Source organism: Lutra lutra, chromosome X (assembly GCF_902655055.1).
Source record: "Lutra lutra chromosome X, mLutLut1.2, whole genome shotgun sequence".
Lineage (NCBI taxonomy): Eukaryota > Metazoa > Chordata > Mammalia > Carnivora > Mustelidae > Lutra > Lutra lutra.
Genome location: NC_062296.1, coordinates 48103480 through 48125833, shown reverse-complemented (window position 1 = coordinate 48125833; position 22354 = coordinate 48103480). Strand labels below are relative to the sequence as shown.

At 43.5% G+C, this 22354-nt stretch overlaps 2 long non-coding RNA genes across 2 annotated transcripts in view; both read left to right on the top strand.

The window, feature by feature from the left end:
* Positions 1–18579, top strand: part of LOC125092069 (uncharacterized) — a 29564-nt gene extending 10985 nt beyond the window's left edge. Inside the window, exons 2-3 of the long non-coding RNA XR_007124817.1 lie at positions 18255–18471; positions 18551–18579. This is a non-coding gene — a long non-coding RNA (uncharacterized LOC125092069). The remainder of the gene's footprint in view (positions 1–18254; positions 18472–18550) is intronic.
* A 12-nt stretch (positions 18580–18591) lies between these two features.
* On the top strand, positions 18592–22345 carry LOC125092068 (uncharacterized). The gene is made up of 4 exons (XR_007124816.1): positions 18592–18708; positions 19375–19508; positions 20666–20808; positions 21789–22345. It is a non-coding gene; the product is annotated as an uncharacterized LOC125092068 (long non-coding RNA).
* Positions 22346–22354: the final 9 nt, after the last annotated feature.

Sequence of the window (22354 nt, the reverse complement as noted above, 5' to 3'; positions counted from 1 at the left end):
TATTTTTCTTTAATCACTTCATTGGCCATCCCGTTGCTTAGTAGCATGTTTAGCTTCCATGTGTTTGTGTGTCTTCTAGTTCTTTTCTTGCCATCGACCTCAGTTTTGGGCTGTTGTGGTTGGAAATTGAGGCTGGTCTGATTTAAATTTCTTAAATTCGTGCAGACTTGTTTTGTGGCCCAACACGTGATCTGTCCTGGAGGATGTTTCCATGTACCCTTCAAAAGAATGAATATTCGGGCACCAGGGTGGCTCAGAGGATTAAGCCTCAGCTTTCGGCTCAGGTCATGATCTCAGGGTCCTGGGATCAAGCCCCGTAACAGGCTCTCTGCTCAGCAGAGAGCCTGCTTCCCGCCCCCCCCCCCCATCTGCCTGCCTCTCTGCCTACTTGTGATCTCTGTCTGTCAAATAAATAAATAACATCTTTAAAAAAAGAATGAATATTCTGCTGTTTTGGAATGGAAAGTCATGTATATATACATTAGGTCCATCTGGTCTAAGTGTCATTCAAAGCTACTCTTTCCTTATTGATTTTCTGTCTAAAGGATCTTTCCACTGATGCAAGTAGGGTGTTAAAGTCCCCTACTATTGTTGTATTACTGTCAATTTTGCCCTTTTGTGCCCATTAATATTTGCCTATATACTTAGGTGTTCTGATGTTGGTCACATATTTACACACATTTACAATTACACACATTTACAATTGTTTTAGCCTCTTGTTTGGAGTGATACCTTTATCATTATGTAATACCTATCCTTATCTCTTGTTATAGTCTTTTTTTTTTTTAAAAAAAGATGTTATTTATTTATTTATTTGACAGACAGAGATCACAAGTAGGCAGAGAGGCAGGCTGGAGGGAGTGGGGGGGGGAGCAGGCTGTCCCCTGAGCAGAGAGCCCTATGTGGGCCTCGATCCCAGGACCCTGAGATCATGACCTGAGTTGAAGGCAGAGGCTTTAACCCACTGAGCCACCCAGGTGCCCCTATAGTCTTTGCTTTAAAGTCTGTTTTGTCTGATGTAAGTATTGCTACCCCAGCTTTTTTTTTTTTTCCACTTCTATTTGCATGGAATACGTTTTCCCATTCTTTTACTTTTAGTCTGCATGTGTCTTTAGGTTTGAAGTGAGTCAGTTTTAGGCATCATCTAGATAGATAGGTCTTGGTTTGTTTTTTTATCCTTTCAGTCACCCTGTGTGTTTTGATTGGAGCATTTAGAACACTTACATCTACGGTAATTGTTGATAGGTATGTACTCGTTGTTATTTTGTTAGTTGATCTCTGGTTGTTTTTGTAGTTCTCTGTTTCTCTCTTCTTCTCTTGCTCTTTGTTTGATGCCTTTCTTTAATGTTACTCCAGGATTCCTTTCTCTATTTTTGGGGCATCTATCATACATTTTTGGTTTGTGGTTACCATCAGCTCATATATAACATTTTATGTATATAGCAGTCTATATTAAGTTGGTGATCACTTAAATTCAAACACATTCTAAAAGCACTGTGTTTTTACTCCCCCTTCACACTTTATGTATATGATGTCATGTTTTACATCTTTTTATTTTGTGTACCCCTTGGATAATTTTTGTAGATATAATTGATTATACTTCTGTGTTTTAACCTTACTGCTAGCTTTATAAGCGATAGATCTGCTATCTTTACTGTATGTTTTAACAGTGAAATATTTTCTTTTCATAATTTTTTTTATTTCTAGTTATAGCCTTCTATTTTCCACTTAGATAAATCACTTCAACCTTTCTTTTAAGGCTGATGTAGTTAGTGGTGGTGAACTCCTGTAATTTTTGTTAGTTTGGGAAACTTCTTATTTCTCCTTCAATTCTGAATGATTACCTTGCTAGATAGAGCATTCTTGGTTGTAGAGATTTTTCTTTTTTCCTTTTTTTTTTTTTTTTCTTTTCAGCCTTTCGTGTATATCCTGTCACTTCCTTTAGGCTTGCAATGTTTCCGCCAAAAAAAATCAGCGCTAGCCTTATGGTGTTTCCCTCGTACACAGCTCTTTGCTTTTGTCTTGTTGCTTTTAAGATTCTCTCTTTATCCTTAATTTTTTGCCATTTTAAATATTATGTGTTTTGGTGTGCACCTCGTTAGGTTCATCTTTCTTGGGTCTCCATGCTTCTTGGACCTGGACGTGTGTTTCCTTCCCCAGATTAGTGATGTTTTTAGCTATTATTTCTTCGATTAACCTATCCTCATTTAAAATTTTTTTTTCTCTTCAACTTTGTTGCTTTCATTTACCCTAGCTTCCAGATCATTGAACCTGTTCTTCTACATCCTCTAATCTGCTGTTAATTTCCTCTAGTGGTTTTTTTTTTGTTGTTGTTGTTGTTGTTTTTTCATATACTGTGTTCTTCAGCCCTGGTTTGTTTTGTTTTGTTTTGTTTTTTACATTTTTTTCCTCTTTGTTGCAGTTCTCACTGGCTTCATTCACTCTGCTCTCCAGTCCAGTGGGTATCTTTATAACCATTACTTTCACCTCTATCACGCAGTTTGCTTATCTGTTTCATTTAGCTCTTTCCCATGGTCTTGTCTTGTTCTTTCATTTAGAACATATTCCTCCGTGTCTTCATTTTGTCCCACTCTCCGTGTTTGTTTCTGTGTGTTAACTAGGTCAGCGAGATATTTTGGTCTTGAATGTAGTGGTTTTATGAAGGCATCCTGTGGTGCCCTGTACCGCAATCCACGCTGGTCACCCAAACCAGGGACTCCAGGGGTATTCCCTTTGAGGGCTGTGTACACCCTCCTTTTTGTGGCTGAACCATGACTGTTGCAGGAGCAGTGGTTGGCATGGCTTGTCACTTGTGCAGCTGGCTGAGAGGCCCAGCTGCAGCTACTGTGGGCATGCCGTGGCACAGGTTTTGCCCCCTGGACAGCTGGCTGAGATGCCCAGCTGCACCAGTTGTGGGCTTAATGGTTGGCAAGGCTGGCCTGCAGCTCAAGTATCTGCAATGATCAGCTGCAACTGCTACATGTGCACTGGCAGGCAGGGACTGCCTTTGGCACAGCTGGCTGAGAAACTCAGCTGCACCTATGGCAGGCAGGCTTGTTGGGGGCGGGTGTTCATCTCCCCTGCCCTACTTGGGGCAGAACTGTCTTTGGCAGTACACCGGTCCTGGCTAAGTACGATCCCTGGATTTTGTGGGGTGGTACTCTCCTTGGGGGGATGTTGGTTCCGGCTGAGGCTGCCCACCAGTGTGGTGGTGGTGGGGGGGGGTGCCTGCTAGGGCAGAATGATTGGGTGGGGTGGCCTACCGGTGAATGCTGGGGCAGGGCAAGTGGTACTAGCAAGGTAGATGGAGAGGGTCAGATTGGGCTTTTGCAAGTGTCCAGCTCTCTAGGCTGAAGGAGGGCAAGAAAAAAAAATGGTCACTTCCGTTCCCAGAGAGAGCTCCTACAGATCCTCGTGCCCCCAGCACACATCCTCACAATTAGTCAATAAATCTCCTTCACACATAACCCAGGTGCTTTGCAAAGCATTGTTTCTGTGCTTGGTCTCGTGCCAAGTGATATAGTGTGCTAGCTGTTTAGAGGATATACTCAGTTTCCCAGAGCTACTTTACACCCCACTGGAATATGTTAATCCCATAGTGGGAGTTAAGCCCCACCGATTTTTAAATCTCCCAGAGTTAAGCCCCACTGACTTTTAAAGCCAGAATTCTTGGGGACTAGTCTTCCTGGTGCACGTCCCAAAGGCCAGGGGTGCCTGCTTTGGGGCTTGATGCCCTTGCTCCTTTGCTCCTCCACCCCTCTGTACTTGTGATATCCCCACCCCAACCCACCCCCGCCTGTGAGTAGCCACACTGGTGGTTTGGTTCCTGGCTGCATCTCTGCCCTTCTTACCCTTTTCAATGTAGCCTTCTCTTTATGACTTTAGTTGTGGAAGAACTGCTCTGCCAGTCTTCAGGTCACATTCAGAGTGAGTTGCAATACATGCAGTTGCCTCAGTGCATCCGCAGGAGGTGGTGAACTCAGGATCCTCCTACACCACCACCTTCCGGAGTGCTTTTTAGTACTTTGTTTCTGTAGCCAAATAACATTCCGCTGTGTGGCTGTTTCATATTTTATGTATCCATTCATCAGTTGATGGCCTTTTGGTTTGTTTCCACTTCGGGGGCATTATAAGAATACTGCTACGGACATTGCTATGCAAGTTTTTGTATGGATATATATTTTAATTTTTCTTGGGTATATATCGAGCACTGGGACTGCTTGGTTATATGATGGCCCTGTGTTTAATATGTGAGGGAATGGCAGACTGTGTTTCAAAGCGTATGCACCACTTTACATTCCAACCAGCTATGCCCAAGGGTTCAAATTTTTCCACATTCTCAACAGCAATCACCTTCCCTCTCTGATTTTAGCTATTCTAGTGGGTGTAAAGTAGGTTCTCGTTGTGGTTTCTATTTGCATTTCCCTTAGGATGAGTGCCATCAAGGCACTTTTCATGTGCTTATTGGCCATTTCTCTATCTTTGGGGGAAAGTGACTGTTCACATCTTTTACCCGTTTCTCAGTGAGGTTATATGTTTTATCACTGGTTTGTAAAACTAATTTATATCATCTGGGTACAAGTCCCTTATAGTTATATGATTTGCAAATACTTTCCCCATTCTTCAAGTTCTCTTTTCACTTTCTGGATGGCATTATTTGTGGCAGATAACGTTTTTAGAATCTGACAAAGTCCAATATATCTCTTTTTATTTAGTTCCTTGGCCTTAAGAAAACACTGCCTAACCCAACGTCATGACAATTTACTGCTATGCTTTCTTCTAAGAATTCTACACTTGTAGCTATTTAGATCAGAGACCCATTTTGAATTAATTTTTGTATGTGCGGTGAGACACGGATTGGGTTCAATTTCATTCTTTTGTGTGTGGATATCCGGTTGTCCCAGTAACATTTGCTGAAAACACTCCTTTTTACCCCATATAATTATCTTGCCACCTATTTAAAAATCAATTGGGTGTAGATATGAAAGTTTTTTTTTTATGAACTTGTAATTCTATTCCATTAATCTATTTAAGTATCTTTATGTTAAACCCACACTGTCTTGATTGCTGGAGCTTCCTAGTAAGATTAGAAATTGGGAAGAATGAGTCCCCCAACTTTAATCTTCCTTTTTAAGATTGCTTTGGCTATCCTCGAATCCATGAATTTCCGTGAGAGTTTTGGGATCAGCTAATTTATTTGTGCAAAGAAGTCAGCTGAGATTTTGTTGGAGATCACATTGAATCTATAGATCAGTTTGAGGTATGTTGCCAGATTAACAATATTCAGTTGCCCAAACAATGGGCAGTGGATGACTTTCCTTTTTTATTTTTTCCTTTTTAAAAATTGTGGTAAATATGCACGATGTAAAATTTAACATTTAACCATTTTTAGGCACTCACCTCTGTTTCATTAAGTAATTAATTGTTGTGCAACCATCAACATTTCCATCTCCAGAATCTTTTCCTTTACCCCAAATGAAACTCTGTACCCATGAAACACTAACTCTTCTTCATTTCCCTTCTCTTCCCACAATCCCTGGCAACCACCATTCTGCTTTCTATCTGTATGACATTCTGCCAATAGCTGCTTTGCCTTCTAGTGTTCATTCCACTTACATTGAAAGTAATTAACGGTATTGGAGGATTTATGTCTGCCATTGTCATTTTTTTCTCATGTTTTTATGTTTTTCTCTCACACCATTGAGGTGCCATTTTGTGTGAAAAATATTTTCTCCCTTACCATTTTTGTTCCCTTATTGTTTACTACAATGTTGAATTATTTTCTTAGTGGTTGCCTCACAGATTACAATTAAGATCTTAATTTAAAAGAATCTAATTCAGATTAATACCAACTTAATTTCAATATTATGTAAAAACTTTGATCTTAAATAGCCCTGGAACTTCAAGCTCCTTTGTACTACTATTGTCATCAAAATTGCCTCTTCATACCTTTTAAGCCCATCCAGGTAGTTCTATAATTATTGCTTCATGCACTTGTATTTGATGCTATTTATTTCTTCACGTGGATTTGAATTATTCTCTAGTGTCTTTTGGGGACTTCCCCTTAATATTTCTTGTAAGGCAGGCCTGTTAGCGATAAATTCACTCCATTCTTCATAACCTGAGAATGGCTTTATTTCACCTTCATTTTTGAAGGATGGTTTTGCTGGATAGAGAATCCTTGCCAGATAGAGAATTCTTGCCAGACAGTCTTTTTCTTTCAGCGCTTTAGAACATGACTTCCCACTATCTTCTGTTCCCCATGGCTTCTTTTTCTTTTTTCTTTTCTTTTTTAAATTTAAATTCAATCAGCCCACATGTAGTACATCATTAGTTTCAGAGATAGTGTTCAACGATACATTAGTTGTGTATAACACACAGTGCTCATCACATCACGTGCCCTCCTTCATGCCCATCACTCAGTTACCCCATCCCCCCACCCACCTCCCATTCTGCAGCCCTCAGTTTGTTTCCCAGAGTCAAGAGTCTCTTGTGGTTTGTCTCCCTCTCTGAATTCCTCCCATCCAGTTTTCCCTTCCTTCCCCTATGATCCTCTGCGCTATTTCTTATATTCCACTTATGAGTGAGACCATATGATAATTGTCTTTCTCTGGTGTCTTCTTTCACTTAGCATAATTGCCTCCAATTCCATCCATGTTGACGAAAATGGCAGGTATTCATCCTTTCTGATGGCTGAGTAATATTCCATTATATATATGAACCAAATCTTCTTTATCCATTTGTCTGTTGAAGGGCATCTCGGCTCCTTCCACAGTTTGGCTCTTGTGGACATTGCTGCTATGAACATTGGGGTGCAGGTGCCCCTTCTTTTCACTACTTGTGTATTTGGGGGGTTAATACCCAGTAGTGCAATTGCTGGGTCATAAGGTAGCTCTATTTTAACTTTTTTTTTTTAAATTTAAATTCAATTAGCCAAGGTGTAGCACATTATTGGTTTTTGATATAATGTTCAATGATTCATTAGTTGAGTCTACCACCCAGTGCTCATCGTATCATGTGCCCCATGGTTTCTGATGAGAAGTCAGCGGTTAATCTTACTGGGGAATCCCTTGTATGTGATGAGCTGCTTTTGTGGTTCTGCTTTCAACATTCTCTCAGTGTCTTTGGTTTTTAGGAGTTTGACTAAGCTGTTTCAAGGTACAGATCTCCTAGAGTCTATCCGCCATGGAGTTTCAGATCTTTTTGTTTCTCTGGATTAATAATTTTAACAAAATTTGGGAAGTATTGCACCATTAATTTTCTAATCTTCTTTCTTTCCCTTTATCTCCTCTCCTCTCCTCTCCTCTCCTCCAGGGACTCTCGTTATGCATAAGCTGGTGTGCTTAATCATGTCCTACAAGGTCTCTGAGGCTCTGTTCATTTTTCTTCATTATTTTTTCTTTCTTTTCCTCAGACTGTATAATCTCAGTTGGCTTTAACTTCCAAGTTCGGTGATTCTTTTAAATCCCAATTGCGATTTCTGTTGAGCTGATCTAGTGAATTTTATATCTCATGCATCTCATGCAGTTATTATACTTTTCAAATCCAGAATTTCTGTTTGATATTTTTAAAGTGATTCCTATCTCTTTGATGGTGTATCTACTTAATGACTCATCAGTCTCATACTTCCCTTTAATTCGTAAGACATGGCTTCGATTAGATGCTGAACATATTTACAAGAGCTGATTTAATGTCTCTGACTAGTAAGTCCAACATCTGGGTATCCTTATGTATGTCCCATACTCCCCTGTTTCTTTGCATGTCAGATAGGTTTTGGTCAAAGGCTGGACATCTAGTCTAAGTAAGAGAAAGTGGCAACTCTGGAATTCAGATTCTGCCCCCTTTCCAGGTTTTGCTGTCACTGTTTGGTTTCGGTATTCTTGGTGTCATTTGTTTGTTTAGTGACTTCTCTGAACTACTTATGTAAAGTCTGTATCCTCTGTTGTGTGTGGCCACTGAATTCACTGCTTGGCTAGCTTAGTGGTTATCTAATGATTGGGCAGAGAGGCCTTTAAATGCCTGCATAACTGCAAAGACTCTCAGTCATTGACACGGAGCTCTGTGTGTATGTTGGGCATGCCTTCAACACTCAGCCAGGCAGTTGTCCACTCTGTAACAGCCTTCATTTCTGCTGTCACAGAGCCTCAGAATAAGCCAGAGTTGGAAGCGTGGGGCCTTTTTGAGTCTTTTCAGAGCATGCTGTAGTCTCGGGAATGTGTCTGGCCTTCGGATTCATAGGGATAATGTCATAGCTTTTTATTTATTCATTTATTTTTTTAAGATTTTATTCATTTGGCAGACAGAGATCACAAGTAGGCAGAGAGGCAGGCAGAGAGAGGGGGGGGAAGCAGGCTCCCGGCCAAGCAGAGAGCCCAATGTGGGGCTCTATCCCAGGACCCTGGGATCATGACCTGAGCCGAAGGCAGAGGCTTTAACCCACTGAGCCACCCAGGTGCCCCATGTCATAGCTTTTTAAAGTCCCTATGGACATCTCATTCCTCAGTTTTTCCCTTTAAGGTTTTGGTTCACCTGTTGTTCACCCCAAGTGTTACCTACTGCCTGAGGCAGCTGCAAGGTTAAACTATTGCCCCTAAATGTTTTTGACAAATGCTCCCAGGGAAAAGGCACTTTAAATGGGCAAGGTCTGAGTCAGTCCAAATACTGACAGCCATGCAAGTGGGGTCATCCAGGGAACAACCAGACAGATCAAATAATGACAGCTCTCTGGAAATGAAACTTTGCAGGAGCCCCATCTCCTTTCTGCTCCTTCTGGCCACTGCCGGGCTGCTGGCTTTCCCTGCAATTGCAGGCTGTCCATATTCAAGGCTACCACAGAGTTGGATAGAGGGGCAAGGAATAGGGCCAGTTAAAATGCCACATAGCTCACTCTTCCTACTGGGATTCACCTGTTTCTCTAGAATAAACGTACAGAGGTTGTTGCATGCTTTTGGTGACTTTCCAGAGTCCCCAAAACATGGATTCTGAAATTTTCTGCCAGTTTCCGCATGGCTTTCAGGGAGGGCAGACTTTTCAGAGGTTCTTCCTCCCTGGTTGGCTAGCTTCCAGTACAACCTTTTACTGTGCTTGTCTATCATGGTGTTTGTTGCTGTGCTTACCACTTACATGTTTCTCGAGAAATAATTTTCGTTGGTCACTGACCATGTGAAAGGGACTACAACAGGAGCTGTGGGAGCTAGGATGTGTAAGATACCATCTTTGATCTCAAAGTTGTCACTCTTGAAAAAAATCAATTTAACTGGAACATTTGAAGCATACTGATTGCCAAGCCTGCATCTGGTCACAAAATCATATCTTTTTTTTTTTTTAAGATTTTATTTATTTACTTGAGAGAGAGAGAGAGCGAGAGCAGGGGGAGGGACAGAAGGAGAGGAAGTGGGAAAGAAGCAGACTCCTGCTGACCACAAAGCCTGCTGACCACATGGGCTCAAACCTATAGCCCTGAGATCATGACCTGAGCCAAAAATCAAGAGCGGGGCAATTAACCGACTGAGCCACCCAGGCGCCCCAGTTACCAAATTATATTTTAATTCAGTTCAAGGGGAGTTCTTTTTGGCCTTCATGTCTTAAATATAACCAGGTTTTCACCTGGATATTTGGCAGCAAGCCTGAACTAATATCTCTGGTCACAACTAATTTCACTCCTAATCCCTTCAGGAAGCTGAGAGCCTCAAGTGAGTAAGAATGCAGATGAAGGACTGCAGAGATCTCCCATATGAAGAGTTAGAAACAGAGATTCATTTGAACAACCCAGCTTGGTTTTCATAATTCCATAGTACCAAGTTAGCATTTTCCACTGAAATGGTTTATTTTTATGTCCGTGCAGCCCACCACCCTGATGGTTATTGATAGACTTCTTGGGTAAAACATAGCAGAGACCCAAAAGACTACTCCTCACACCACAGTATGGGAATATAGCTCCATCTTACTCCTTTTGAATCAATCTCTGCATATTCGACGAATATCACTTGACAATTGATCAAAGATACCCAACAGTAGCCTAAAATCTGAGTTTATATACAATGTCTACTTATGTGAAACCCTCTGAACTGCAAGAGATACCTGCTAGCATACAACCTGTCTGTTCAGGGCTTGATTACTCAGGGTACTCTGGAACCTTGGGTAAATATGTCTATAAAGATGTCAAGAGCCCACAACTGTTGATTATTTAAGGTAGACAGTTTTTCACTTGAAACTTGGCTTAGCTGGGCACATTACTTAGTTCTCCGCAGCCTCAGATTCCAGTTTGCAAAACTTAGGATAATAATGGGGTGGGTATTAAATGTGACAATGTCTGTAGAACATTTAGTACATTATCTGGCAAATAGCAAATGCCCCCCAAATATCAGCTCTAATTACTATTGACAAGCCTCTGAAATGCCACAAACTTGCAAAATCTATTACAGTGATCCAAATTAAAAGATTCAGAATCCATTTGACTCATTTGGCCAACGATGAGTTCCTCCCTCTGTGTGCTCGCACAGATGGACAGTGGACAGTGGCCAGGAAAAGAGCCCCCCACCCCCGTTTGTTCAGGCTTCTCCCTGTTACGCTTTGTGATGTTGGGTGACAACAAAATCAACTCACCTAAAATGAATGGATTTACTAAGTGATGAATTTGCCACATCTACTGAATTTCCTAATTGGCATTGTAACAGCTTTTATAGGAATACTTATATTTGGTTATTGAAGCTGAAGTATGTTTCTGAATATTAACTCAATGAAGTAGATAGACCTTAGAAATTGGGAAAAACACCAGTTTTGGGGGGGTTGGGGGTTTGGGACTGAGAAATTTCCCCATGAAACTATTATTCCAACCTAAAATTTGAGTGTTCCCCTATGATAGAATTGCTTTCATTATTCCTGATTTACCTGGTAATCTTTGAATGCCAATTTCAGTTTCTTCAAAGCAAGTGCATTTTAGGTATACCTTTCAAAAAGCTTATCAGATAGATGTGCTTATTTCTTGCAATTAGAGTTTCTAATCAAAGACAAATATATTGAATTCAAAGCTGTATTTAATTTTAATTTTCATTTAAAATTCAATGATTTTAATTTGGATTAAATTGAACTTAAATTTAATTTTAAATCCAAACACATGCTAAAAATCAGGACTTATAATTAAATTCATATAGAGACTTTTGCCTTCTGGGAGGATAGGGTAGAAGCACATTTCCCTATTCTTCCCTCTAAATACAACTTAAAACCCTGGGCACCATATATAAAATAAACATAGGACTCTGCAAAGTGAAGAGGAGAAGGCAGAACAACTAGGGAATTCAGAAGCAAAGGAAGGACAAAATGGTGTGTTCCCTTGGTTTTCTTTCTGTGTCATATATCCCAGACTTTGAGCTGAAGAAGCCAGGTACCCAGAAATGCCAAAAGGCACAGGCAAACCAATGATGATGACAACCTTGACAACGACAGCAAGGACACCGCCAACAAAACCGCTGCAACAGGGGCCCTGGGTGGCTCAGTGGGTTAAAGCCTCTGCCTTCGGCTCAGGTCTCGATCCCAGCGTCTGGGATGGAGCCCCGCATCGGCTCTCTGCTCTGCGGAGAGCCTGCTTCCTCTCTCTCTGCCTGCCTCCCTGCCTGCTTGTGATCTCTCTCTCTGTCAAATAAATAAATAAAATCTTAAAAAAAAAAAAAACCGCTGCAACAAAAAAAAAGCCTGCTCTCTCTAGCATAAGGGTCAAAAAAAGTGGCAGCCTAGCCAGAACACTAACCGCTCCACTTTACTAACCACCACAGAACAAACTATGGCCTCGTGCCCACACAAGCCAGTAATGGTCTAATGGAAGGCCTAGAATTCCACATTTGACTGGCAGAAGCACGGGCCATTCTGCCCCTCCTATGTTAGTGGAAATCAATCATGTGGAAATTCTGGAATTATACCCACCAGGCAGTAAGGAAGCAACCTGCTCTATCCCTGCTGAAATGATTTCAGGACTTTTAACAGCACCCAGTGGTAAGGAGGCCACCCAATCTATGGACTACAGGGAAAATGCTCCAGCACATCAAGAAATGAATTGAACTGAATGGAAATGATTATAAGACATATCAAAATTAGTGGGATAAAGCTAAAGCACTGCTGAAAGGGAAATTTATATTATTAAGGGCTTCCATTAAGTAAAAGGAAAAGCCATCGAATCAATAATCTAAGTTCTCACCTCAGGAACTAGAAGAAAAGCAAAAGAAACACAAAGTGCGCAGCAGGAAGGCAATCTTAAAGACTAAGTCCAGAAATCAATGAAATAGAAAACATAAACAATAGAGGAAACCAATGAAACAAAAATCTGGCTCTTGAAAAGATCCGTAAAAACTTACAAACCCCTAGCTAGTCTGACAAAATTAACCTACAATGAATCACCACATTTGCACATATTTATTGAAGGACATTAATAACTCTATCCATGACAGTTGACATATAGTCTACTTTAGAAACATAAAGCACCCATGTTTTCAATATGTATCACACAGTGAGAAGAAGAATAAGAGAAACATTAGACTCTGGATTTAAAACAACAATGAAATTTGATTTCCAGCATAAGAGCTAGATTGTTGCCCTTCATGACAGAAACTGTTGTTTGTAATTAACTCAAATTCTTTTGTAAGCGATAGAACGGATTCCACAATACCTGTGCCGTGAGTTCAATTTTTAAGCTATAAATCGTGTCTTTGCAGATTGGAAAGTCCTTGGAGACAAAATGACTTAAAGCATTAATTAGCCAGGGTCTCATGTCTCACAACTCATGTGATGGTGAAAATAAGGTATTTGAATTCTTTTTCAGTTTGAATCAATTCCTCTTTCACCTTGTCAGAAGGGTCTTGTATTATATAGACTTAGTGGAAGATATTCTGCCTTTTGTAAAATGTAATACATGATGCCAGAGTTTTCTAACGTACATTCTGAACTGAAATAGTGTTTTTTATTTATATGTTTTAGCATATTGCCCATCTAAAATGTTTGTGTGTGTGTGTGTGTGTGTGTGAGAGAGAGAGAGAGAGAGAGAGAGAGTGTGTGTGTGTGTGTGTGTGTGCATACACAAAGGATCCAAGCCATTTTACAGCTGACTAAATTTATAACTCAGGTCCTCTTAATCATTGTTAAAAACTTTGTTGTTGTTGTTATTTCAGGCAATAGATTTTGTCATTATGTTCGGACTGTTAGAGAAATTCTTACCAAATTCATCTTAAACTTGTTTACATGTCTCCTAATATTGTCCACTTTATTTTCTTTATGTTCCTTTGAACACAACACCTGAATGGCTCTCATCTTTCTCTGCTACTACAACACAACAGCAGCAACAGCAACAAGGTGGGGGTTGGGGGGGCTGGGATGTTCATCTTACAGCAAAATGTCCACCAGTAAATGTAGAAGTATGAAAGCAAATAAGAAGTCGCCATTTTTCAACCACAAAGTAATAACCCAATCCGACAAGAAGCAGGAACAAAAACCAAGGCCAAGAGGTGAAATTCTGTGGGGACGAAACACAATATACCCACATGGTATCAAAATACCATGCTACTGTCTCCTTGTAAGTCACAGAGGGACAAAGGGATGTTTACAGTGGACTGATCTATCCAACGATACCATAAATTAGTGATCAAACTGAGTAATGCCAATAGCAGCACCGACTGTTAGACAAACCGACCTTAGGAACTCTCAGATGTGATGCTCATGTGAACTACGCAGCACCTATTTAACATCCTTGCCAAAAATGTTAAACAGAAATCATCCGAATGGGAGGAAAATATCAGGCAAAGCCATATTGTGGACACGTTGGAAGGCAAACAGGCCGAGGTGCTTGGACAATGTCATGGTCATGGAAGATTTCTTAAGTTGAGGGCCTGTTTGGGACTAGAAGATGCTAAAGAGACATGACAACTGAATGCCATGTATGATACTTGATTGAACTGTTGACCCTCAAAGGGATATCATTGGGGCAACTGGGGGAAATTGGAATATGGACCGTGTATGGACTTAGATGATGTTATCATGCCACTATTAAATTTCTTCAGTGAGACAATAGTAAATATGGTTAGGAGAATATCCAAGGTCTTAGGAGCTACATTTGGGAGTAATTGCATGAAATGTTTGGAACTTGAGTGGTTAGGCAAAAAGAAGAAAAAGGAGATAGAAGCAACGGACAATATGAAATTCTAGGTGAAAGAATGTATCACGTCTTCAACTTGTGTGTTTTGAAATCTATTTTCAAAGAGACAGGTGAGGAAAATGCATTGCTCATATTTTAGAGTTGTGTGATGAAGTGTTCCACAATAAAATGAGATGATTTCTGGTATCTTCTTGAAAATAATCTGGAAGAGACAGAGGGGAGAAGATATAAATGAAATGAAATTGGCTGTGAGTAGTTAAACCGTTGCAGCCCAGGGATGGATACTTGGAGGTTCCCTCACTATTCTCTCTCGTACAGTGTTCTCAAAGTGGTGGTTCCCCCAGCAGCAGCATCTGAATCACCAGGGAACTTGCCAGAAAAGCAAACTCTGGGTCCCACCCCAGGTTTTTAATCTGAGACCATAGATGTGGAGCTCAGTAATCTGTTTTCACAAGCTTATTTGGATTCTGATGCAAGCTAATGTTCCAGGAGCACAGCTCTACTGTGATGAACCTGGAAATTGTTAGGTTTATATGCAAACCCTGTTTGTATGTGTTTGAAATTACCCACATTTTTAAGGGGAAAAAAAATGAGGAAAACAGGTACATCAGCTGTTTAGTAGTCAAGTTTTAATAAAGTCACCAGACAGGCAATCCCAATGTTATACAAAAACTTCCAGAGGATAGAAAAAGAGAAACTATTGCCCAACTCAGGCTGTAAGACTAGAAAACCTTGACGCTGGAACCAGCAAGGAGTGTATGAGAAAGAGGAACTTCAAGTCGATCTTGCTCATGAGCAGAAGATGTAAAAGTTCTAAACAAAATTTTAGCAAACTGAACCCCCCCAGCATCTACAAAAGATGATCCACCATAAGGAAGTTAATTTATCCTAGGAGGGCAAAACTGGCTTCGCATTCAGATAGAGATAGATAGATAGACAGACAGACAGACAGATAGAGTCATGAGAGAGGTTGTGTGTTGCCAACATATTCTGTGGGCTAGCTCTAGGTGCTAACTGAACGTGTATGTTTAATTTTTGAAAACTCATTAAGATACACACTTGTGAATTTTGTCCTTGTGTGATTATAAGCTTCATTTAAGATTTTGAAAAAAGCATCTACAATAACACTGTATTAACAGAATAAACAAATGGACTTTTGATCATTTCAATAGAGACAAAAAAACTAAAATTCACTACCTATTCATGATTTTAAAAACAAACTTATTAAACTGTAATATAAGGAAAACTCCTTAATCTTATAAAGAGAAAGAAGAAAGGAAGGAAGAAAGGGAGAAAGAAAGAAAGAAGAGAGAGAGAGGGTGGGAGGGAGGAGGAAGGATGGAAGGAAGGAAGGAAAAGAGGGAGAGAAAAAGAGAAAGAAAGAAGAAAGAGGAGCGAGAGAGAGAGAAAGGAAAGAAAAGAAGAAAAAAAGGGTAAAAAGAAAAGAGAGAAGGAAGAAAGAAGAAAAGAAAGGAAGAAAAGAAGAAACAAGAAAAAGACAGAAGGAATGGAGAGAGGGAGGAAGGAATGGAGGAACAAAGAGAGGAAGTGAAGGAGGTTGAAAACAGTGAAACACAGCAAACCCCTTTTATTATGGAAATGTTGACAGCATTCTATTTAATATTAGGGACAACCTAAAGAGGTCGAATTTGGTCATGTCTGTCGGACCTTGTAGTGGATGTTCCTAGCCAACCAGTACAGGTTTAAGAAACCTGTAAATTGATTATTGGGCTTCTGTAACTCACAGATTCGTGAAAAACTGCAGAACATCTATAACAAATGATTAGATATCACAGAGTTTAGCAGGGTGGCTGGCTTTAAGGTCAGTATAGTTTTTAGAAAAGTCAAATGGATTTCTCTAAGTTAGATACAATTAGAAAATGTCATTTTAAATGGATAACAAGCACAAGAGCAACAACACTCTAGCACATCTTGGGATAAATGCAAGAAAAGATGTACAAGATCTGAATGTACAGAAAGACGATAATTAAATACTAAGGATGAAAACGTTAAGGAAGTCCCACATAAACGGAGAGACATGCCATGTTGGTGACTAGGAAGGCTGGGTGTCCTAAAGATAGTCAATACTCCCCTAACTTATCCACAGATTTAATGAAAATGCAACTCAAATCTGAGGCAAATGAGTTTTCAAGGAACAAGGCACGCTGATTCCGATATTTATACTGGAAGGGCGAAAGGCAAAGGATAAGGAAGATACGTTCGAAGGTTATGAATAAGGTTGGGGGACCTGCCCTACCGTAGATCAAGATGCCTTATCAAGACGTAAAAATGGAGATGATGTAGTAGTGGCACAGAAATAGGCAAATTTATCTGTGGAACAGAAGAGGGAGCTCAGACACAGAGACACGCAAAGATGGACCAAAATAACTCCAAGCACTGCCAAATGTTCCCTGGGGTGCAGAATTGCCCCGCCCCCTCCCATTGACAAACCCTGACATAGAAATATGGTTGAATCTTAAAAACACATGCTGAATTTCGTAAAAGTCAGTTACAGGATACCAAGGACATGAGTTAAATATGCATGCACATATTGTATTTCACACCCAAAGAGAGCAAAGTCTGGGAAACAAGGTTTAGGGAACACAAAGTTTCACTTCACTTCACTTCACTTCACTTCACTTCACTTCACTTCACTTCACGAGTTACTGACTGTCTTAGTAAAGCCAGCACACGGAAAAGTGGGAGGAAGGCGAGAGGGGCGGGGCTTTGGTAGGTGCACTTCGATGGAACTCGAAGCTCATTGGTCACTGGTCACAGCCGTGGGAGGGGGGGAAGGCAGCGCTGGAAGCTCATTGGCCGTTGCGGGAAGGGCGGGAAAGGGAGAGAGAGCTGGGTCTTCCCTCCCGCCTTCTGTCCCTGCTGTTGGATTTCGACTTGCGGGAGGCTGAGGTAACCACAAGTTGGCATCAGGAATAGGACCCTCGTTCTCCACACATCTTCTTTCCTCCCTCCCTCCTGCTCGGGATGACCAACTCCTTCTCCTCTCCTCCAACCTCAGTGGAGTACCTCCTGATGTTCCACTCCGCCCCATCCCCTCTCCACCCCCACCCCCCAGGCAACAACCACCGAATGGCTGTGGGAGGAAAACCCTTGCCTCAGCACCTGAACCCTGGCCTCTGGAACCTAAGGCAGGACTCATGCCCCTGCCTTTGATCCTTTGAATCTGATGTGGCAGTGGCAGTGAATGACTGGGTGGCCTGAGATGAGGTGGTACACCCCAGGTGTGAGGGACGGGGAAAGTGTACCCAAGCTTAACCGTTGAAGTGTGAAGAGGAGCATGGAAGATTGTTGGGAGGCTGAGCAGGGAGTACATGGGTTTGCATGAGAGCACAGAGGGTTCTGTTGGTGGAAGAAAACAATTACTGCAGTGAGGAGTTGGCTGTTGACTAGATCAGGGTCTGGCATTCGATAGGGGGCTCAGCAAGGATCTAGTCAATGAATAATCGAAGGGATGCTTAAAATACTTATTGAAAGAGGGGCTTGGGGTCCAGCAGCTTAATGAAATTTCGCAGGGGTACAAAGGGGGTGTCAGATTAAAGTGTTGGGGGCTGAGAGAAGAATTAAGATTACAGTGGGGTGCAGGAAGAAAATCAGGATGGGGTGTGAGAGGAAAGTTGAATGTAGGACATACTAATAATAGAGTTGAATGGGGGGAGCTAGAATCATGAGTAGGGAGTGAATGAATGCAGGAGGTTAGGAAGGTAATTGTGGAAGTACATGACAGGAAAAATCATGAGGAATGGCAGAGTACAGGATGATACACGAGAAGGGGAAGGCAGTAATTGAAGAAAGGGGGCACACGAGTGCGTGCGTATGCCTGAAAAGGGGGTCTATGTAGAGGGAAGGGAAGCAAGGAGAATGGTGATTCGATTGAAAGTTTACAGGAGCCATGCCAAGAGTTCCTTAGAATGAGGCTATGCGTGAGTGGGGCTTCCTGGGAAGGAGGCTGCATGAGTGAGAAGGGTGGGTGCGATCTGATTTCAGCGATGAGCTGGGTGAAGAAGAATCCAGCACAGGTGGGGTTTTCAAAGGGCAGAGGAAGTATGTTCAGGGTAGGGGATCATGTGGCCATCCTGACCTCCACTCCTGGCCCTAGGACAATGGATCCCAATGAAATGCCTGCTGTGCCCTGCTGCCCCTCCGACCCCCCTATTGGGCTTGAGACTGGAGCCCCATGGGGATTGAACTTGGCCCCAAAAGAGTGTAAGTCGCTGTGCCCGCTGCTACAACCACGGCTTCACTGACCAAGTCAAGGACCAGGATCACTTCTGCCTCTTCAAGGCCTGCGAGTGTCACAAGTGTGCCTTCTTCTCGTGAGTATAGTGTCTGACAATGGGGGGGTAGGCCTCCCCAAAATGTGACTGACTGTAGACCTGCTATCCCCCACTTTAGGGAACACCACAGTGTCTTGCCTGCTGAGAATGCCTTGAAGAGGGAGCAGGGGGCAAACCTAAAGAGGCACCTGGCTCAAGGACAGACAAGGAGTGAGGCCTCCCCTCCCAAAGCTCACAGCCATGTCAAGAAGTTGACCATTCAAGCCGGAGCCCTCAGTGAGTGTCTCTGGCCAGGGAGGGTGTCTGGGTTTGGGGATAGGGAGCACTGAGCTGTTCTGTCACCAGTCCTCCTACCCAATTTTGATGTGGCCTTGGCAAATTACCCCTCGGGCCTTTAGCTGCCCACCTATCCAACTTCATCAATATTATCTACCAAGTGTTGGTGGGAAGGAGAGCTCTGGGGGGTCAAAATGGTCCACGGTGAGATGAGACCTCAGACTGGGGGTGAGGAAGAGTGGGGTGAGCTCAGAGGGAAAGGCTCACCCAAAGTGTCCCCAGCTTTCCATAGCTGGGAAGGAGAACATCATGTCCCAGCTTGAGGCCCACCCAAACCTGCCCAACCCCTAGGGAGATAAGGAGAGTCTAGGGCCTGTGGGGGAAGTTCCCATCTCACCCACTGCCCAGACCCTTCTCTGTGTCCTGAAGACATGAGTTCCCTCCCTAATCCTACTGCAGCTTGCCACCTTAAGGAAATAGTACTTGTCCTCTTGGAGTCTCCATTTCACCAGGTGGAAAATAAATAGTAGGAACTGGCTGGTCTTCAAGGTCTTCTCAGTTCTGACATTTTGGGCTCCTATCCTCATCCCAGTACATACCCATACACATCTCCTCTCCATGGCCGGCATGGTGCCTGACTCCATCCTGTGCTCTCTGCCTCTGCAGGCAAGCGCCCAAGGAGCTCTGCTGACCGGTCCTACCCCAAAATCTTTGTCTCTGTCTGGACTCCAGCCCTTGAAGACGCGACTAACAATTTCTCTTTCCAGGAAGACCCACAGGGCTCCTGCCCTGCCCAGGATGTGAGTAAAGTGAGAGGCCCATGGAGCTAGATGTATATTGTGTGACCAGGTGCCCAACCTTTGTGCTTGATGCCATGGGAGATAAAGGAAGGAGTGGAGGAGGCGCCGATGAGGAGGAGAAGGAATGGGGTTGGGGGGGCAGGGAGAGGGCAGGACAAGAAGTGGCGGGGGAGAGGGGTTCAGGGAGGAGGAGTGGAGAAGGCAGCATCTCAGACTAGCGGCAAGGGCAGGGCTCCCAGCCTTGCCATCCTATTGTGAACTTTGTGCAAGTGACATTCCGTTTCCAAACCTCCATTTCCAGTGTACTAGCAGTACTGATAGGGACAATATCCCACACCTGACATAGCACTGACAAGAGGACTAGGTCCAGGACTGCCACGTAGCACTTCACTGATGGAGGCTGTTATTCCAAGGGGAAACAGACTGATGGAGAGAAGGTCCTGTGGAAGGGGGTGGGCAGGACGGTGAGTGCCACAGGGCCTAGAGGGAGAGTCCAGAGGTCATTAGAGAAAGCTCCGAGGCCATTAGATGAGCCAAGCTGGTCCTTCAAGTTCCATGGGGGGGGAATATGGGGGTGAGAAGCAGTCCCTGGGCAGGGACAGTGATCCCATTTCTCCAGGTGCTTTGCAGATTAGACCACAGACACCTGGGATTTTCCATACCCATCACTGTTGGCCTGGGAGTTTTGAAAATCCTGGCAGGAATTAGGGTCTCAGGAGAGATGTTGAGGAAGGACATAGAAAGGAAAATAGGCTAAACAGGGGAAAGGACTTGTGCAAGCACACCGACCAATGGCCAACAGGCATTCAGACTCCCACATCCGGATAGTGCAAGATCCTGGCCCTGTTTCTCTACTGGTATTATGTATCCGTCAGAGGGTTTAATCCCATGGCCCCTCTTCCTTGTCTCTAGAGACTCAGCTCTGGTCCTCCAGCCCTGTGCCGCCCTTGGCCCTGTCCTACTGCAACCGCAGATCCTGGGAAAATAGCGGGGTCCAGAACCCTGGCAGGGGCCAGGCTTAGTGAATGGGAAAGGATGAAGGCCCCCGGGGTGGGGGGGGACCTTCAATGGAACTGGGGACTGAAGGGCCACTGGCCCCATGAGGTGGGGAGGTATGGGTTTTCAGGTCCCATTCTCTCACACCCTTTCCATTGCAGGCTCCTGAATCTTCTGACCAGGACTCGGATTCTGCCAGAGTGGCAGCGGAAACTGGAAGCGGCCGAGGCTCTGCTGATTCTGAGAGACTCTCCCCAGGCATCTTCTGGCTCCAGCTCCGTGCTCCATCCCTGCGTGGCAACAAGTAGCCTTGTCCTTGAAAGGAGAACACGGGTGGTGGGGATGGTTGGGAAAGGGGAGGGCGTTGTGGTAAGCAGGGTCTAACTGGGAGGCCGGGGTTGGTGGGTTGAACCTCCTAGGGCTCAGGTATGCAAGCTCCTTGGTCTGGTGCCGGTGATGGCTGTCACTGGTTGCTCAGTGAATCATCAGTTTATCCAGCTCTGTGCTCAACAAGCAAATGCCCAGGGCCCTAGCGTCGAGAAACAAGGTTACTGAGGTCCTGCTGGTGGCAGGGACTTGCCTGGGGCATGCAGCCTATCAAGTGGAACACCCAGGTCTCCTTACTCCCAGCCCAGAGCTCTCTACCCACACCCTGCAGTCTGCTGTGGTGGGCAGCATACACATAGGTGATAAGAGCCTGGGCTGGAGGGAGATCTGGTCTTTGATTCCTGTCTCCAGGGGGAGCCTGGATGCCTTCAGAGTTCCCTTGTGTTTTGTGGCTAAGTTTCAATGATGAGCCTGGAGAGGAAGGACCAGAGGGAGTCTGAGGAGGGGTAGAAGCCTGGAAGGCTGAGAGGGAAGGCTGGGCATTCCCAGACCAAAATGTTGGGCGCAATATGATGCTTGAGTGAAGCAGCAACCTGAGTGAAGGAGGAACTTTGGGAACAGAAGGGGATGAGGCTGGAGAGGCTGCCAATTACAGGGGTCCTGAATGCCAGGCTTAGGGGCTAGACCAGAAACTGTGGGTGGTGAGGAGCCAGGGAGTGTGTGAGCTGGGGGGGAGCATACTCAGAGATCCTGGGCTCCACAAAATGAAATGTGGTGGCTCTGATGGAGGGATTGGAGGAAGCAAGACCTGAGATGGGCAAATCAGCGGGGAAGTGTGCTGTGCTGCACTCTGTAGTCCAGGTGACAAAGCCTAGATCGGGTGAGACAAAAGAGAGGGGAGAGCCTGGAGGGGAAATGGATGTGACCTGGCTCTGATTCCTTCCGTTCTCTCTGCAGATCCTGCTGAAGATAGAGGACCCCAGCCTCCTAACCCTTCTCTGCGACCCAGGGAGCCAGCTCCATTTCTATGCCTACTGGGCATCTGGGGTGCATCTCCCTCTTGACCTAGAAGCCCAGAAGAGGAGGCCTCACTAGAGTGCTGCCTATTTATGCATTTGCAAAATGTTTAATACCCAATACGCTTAACATTTTCTTAAACCTTCACTTTCTTTTACAAGCCTTTCAGACCCTTTTTTATGTGGGGCAATTCCTTGGCTGAGGGTGCGTATTCTTGTACCTCCATTTCTTACTGCTTTGTATTTTGGGGCCTTCTATGTCTCTTATAAAATCAGGGTTGTGCAATCTAAGCTGGTCAGTCTCTAAATAGGGTTCTGTAGGAGGTCATGTGTTCATATGCCAGAGTTTTCATTTGACTTGTGATTCCAAACATAGCTGTGCACTCACGTCTATATCCATGCTTGTCAAAATCTAAGGGTGTTTTCATTTTGTGTCCACGTTTATGTGTGTGAACAAATAATAAACCCTTGCTGTTGTAAGGCAGTGAGATAGAGGCGTTGTTTGTG